Here is a 3,163-nt window from a genome sequence, read left to right as displayed (position 1 = left end):
GTGTTGTGAATTGGCGCTATAGAAATTAACTGAAATGAATTTAATAGGTTGGTTAAACACCAAACCCTGCTGGGATCCCTTTCAGTTGATACACTCAGAACAACACATGATTATTAGGGGCGTACCATCGAGGCCTCGCCCTCTCTGGCTAGTTTCTTCCTGCAGCAAAGCATAATTTCCATAATCTATCTGCATCTGTTGCTAGATTGAGGTTAGCAGTGCTCTGTGCCTGACTTCAGCTTTAGCTTATAGATTTTTAAATGTAATCAGTTCAGCTCTACTCTTTTTTTCAAAGCAACTGAATATTTAAATGTATCCTCCTTGATAAACTATGCTATTGGTGTTAAACAGTGGTTCTGTTACAGCTACTTGCAGGTGATCTCTGATATGATGGAAACACTAATTATTGCTCTGAGAACCAGAAAAAAAAAAAAAATAATTAAACATTTTCTAGGCGCCTTGGCCTCCTCTATCAAACCAAGCTTCGGAAACCTTGGCATGGTTTTGATTCTGTTATGTCAGTACAGTCTTATTCTCACAGAGTAATATAAAAAGAAACTGCATCTTTCGGCTCACAAATAAGTTTCAAACCGTTATTTACTCTTGCCTTGACTATTCTAACAGCCTTTTTACATTTTTTTTTACAAGATTTTGGCCATCTCCAGCTGGTGCAGAGTGCTGCAACGAAATACAAGAAAAATAGCATATTACAGCAGTTTAAATCTCTCTACATTGGTTACCAATAATTACAGATTTCAGTTCACTTTTAGAGCCCAGAGTGGCCAAACTACAGCTTATATTGCCAATGTTTTCCACTTGTAGTATTGTGAGATCGTCCAGCCAAAGCCTGTTAATGGTTTGCTCCATCTTGATTCTGTTCAATCCCTAAAGAAGCATTTGAAGACCCTTGATCTGATGTTTTTTTTTTTTTTTTTTTACCAGTTTTATGTTTACATTTATGCTGTGCTTTAATTTTAGTTTTTGCTATATTTTCATACTGTGTTGTATCAGTTATTTTAATGTGAAGCACTTTCTGGTTCTTATTCTGTGAAACACCAAAGTAAAAACATATAAGATCAACATTAATGGGGACAGGTGTCAGATAAAGAACTATAGAAATAGTTAACCAGAATGGCAAAAAAAAAAAACAGAATCTGAACCAACATAGAAAGGAACAAAAGTACAGAGCAAAAAAACAAAAACAAAATGAAGGTAAACATACCAGACCAAACCATAAACAAAACTTCTTCTTTTATCTCTGTTCAGTACGCAAGTTAAACTGGGTTAACTTTTTTAGCCAAACAATTATTGCAGCACATTAGTTATGCTAAATATAAGATGCTGGTTGTTGGCAAGCTAAAAAAGCAGAACACGGGACTAACTCCTTATAACATGACCGTCTACAGTCATTTCCTGTAGGTTTAAAAGGTTTTTCTACTTTGACAACCCTGATTTACATTATTTCAATTCAGCAACAGCCTGTGGATATCCACCGCCATTACAATAGTTTTATTAGTAGGCTAGGCGCTGCAAAGGGTCAAAGAACAGCAGCTGATTTAATTTAGGCTTTTTTTGAGCATGATTGGGGATTTTGGTGTAGCCAGTTAAGAGTTTAAGCAAGCATTAGCCGTTCACCTCCTTAGTAGCATGGTCGGAGCTAGAAGGGGGGTCAGGGGTGGCCATGGCCCACCCCTAAAGCCAGCCCAACCAGGTTATTTATTGTTCCTGTTGGAGCATACTTTCCAGAACAAGCAGTTCACCTCTAAAGGGTGGCAGTAGTGATACTCTCACGTAGAAAGTTCTAGCTAACTTGATTTTTCAGTTGTTAGCATTAACAATAAAATGACATTCTAAACCCATGGTTTTCAAAGTGGGGGCCGCGGGAAGATGGAGAAAAAAAAGTTATACGTGAAATTATTTTATTGAATAAAAATAATTAAAATATTCCTGTCTGGGTATAACTGCATTATAAAAACCATTCACCTAAAGCTTACAAATAATATTTTCTGGCTCTGAAATGTCTCCTTCCATTTGCAACCACTTACTTGTGTGAGTCTGGCTTTTACACTTTAAAATTACTGAACATTAAACACAGATCATGTTTGAATGCGAGGAATGACATGCGTATTGCTCTGACAGACATTAAACCCAGACTGGACAAACTGTAGAAGCCATCAGGCCCACTGCTCCCATTAGCATGGTATGTCTATGTATCTCATGTAGCCTACATTTGTTGTTAGGCTTGCATTATATAAAATGCCTGCATGTTTAATTTGTGACAAACCTTTATTTTGTCCACAAATCTTTCTGTTTTTGCAAGGTATAAAGAGGTTCGTCATTTAAAAAAAGGTTATTAAAATTAAAATGGTGGGCCTATGTTATTGTTACATTTTATTCATTAAATTAATGTATTAAAGTTTAATAAAATAGAATTGTGACTTCATCTTTACAAAATAAATGTGTTTTTATTTAGGTGGTTTGATCACTCATTTTTTAATTCTGTCGCTGTAGCTTACACATGAGTTTTTACGTATGTTTCATATGAGGGGGGGCCTCAGCTGAAAGTGTACTGGTGTAGGGGGGCCTTGGCAAGGTAAAGTTTGGGAATCCCTGTTCTAAACCGTTCAACGTGTACATTATGCTGAAACATAACCAATTTAGAAAACATCCATGTATAAATATGTGTGTAAGTTTATTGTGTAAATCTAGTCTATCTTCATTGATTTATTTGGTAAATATGGATGTTTTGCTCATTTCTTGTTAATACAGTGTGATTATTGTATCCTGAGCCCACACTTATTTTGGGACCCATCAGTTTACGGCCACCAATAGTGCACATGGGTTCATGCAATCTGGTTTCTTTAGATGGAAATAGGGTTGTCACAATACTAAACTTTTCAACTCCATACCGATACTAAGGAAAATATTCGATACTCGATACCACAAGGATAAAATTTCAACAGAAATATTTTGATTAATAATTAAAATACAATAAATAAATAAATAAATACAATAAACAATAAGAACAACATTTTGAGGTTGTTTGCTGTGCACAGTATTTAGCAAGCTTGATAAAAAACTTACAAAATTAAAATTAAGTTTTCCTTACTTGGCTATGCTTTGCTCACATAACAATGACACTAGCCAAACCGGTTAAGAAACA

The 3,163-nt window shown here is 35.4% G+C and overlaps 1 protein-coding gene across 4 annotated transcripts in view; it reads right to left on the bottom strand.

Annotated features, from left to right (window-relative positions):
- The window catches only part of sipa1 (signal-induced proliferation-associated 1), a 66,658-nt gene that overhangs the window by 21,248 nt on the left and 42,247 nt on the right, over positions 1-3,163 (bottom strand). The gene's annotated exons all lie outside the window — the stretch shown is intronic.

The sequence above is a fragment of the Cyprinodon variegatus genome, unplaced genomic scaffold, assembly GCF_000732505.1.
Source record: "Cyprinodon variegatus isolate N-32 unplaced genomic scaffold, C_variegatus-1.0 Scaffold268, whole genome shotgun sequence".
In the NCBI taxonomy this organism is placed as follows: domain Eukaryota; kingdom Metazoa; phylum Chordata; class Actinopteri; order Cyprinodontiformes; family Cyprinodontidae; genus Cyprinodon; species Cyprinodon variegatus.
Note: the sequence above shows the minus strand (reverse complement) of the source record. Positions and strands in the feature narration are given on the sequence as shown.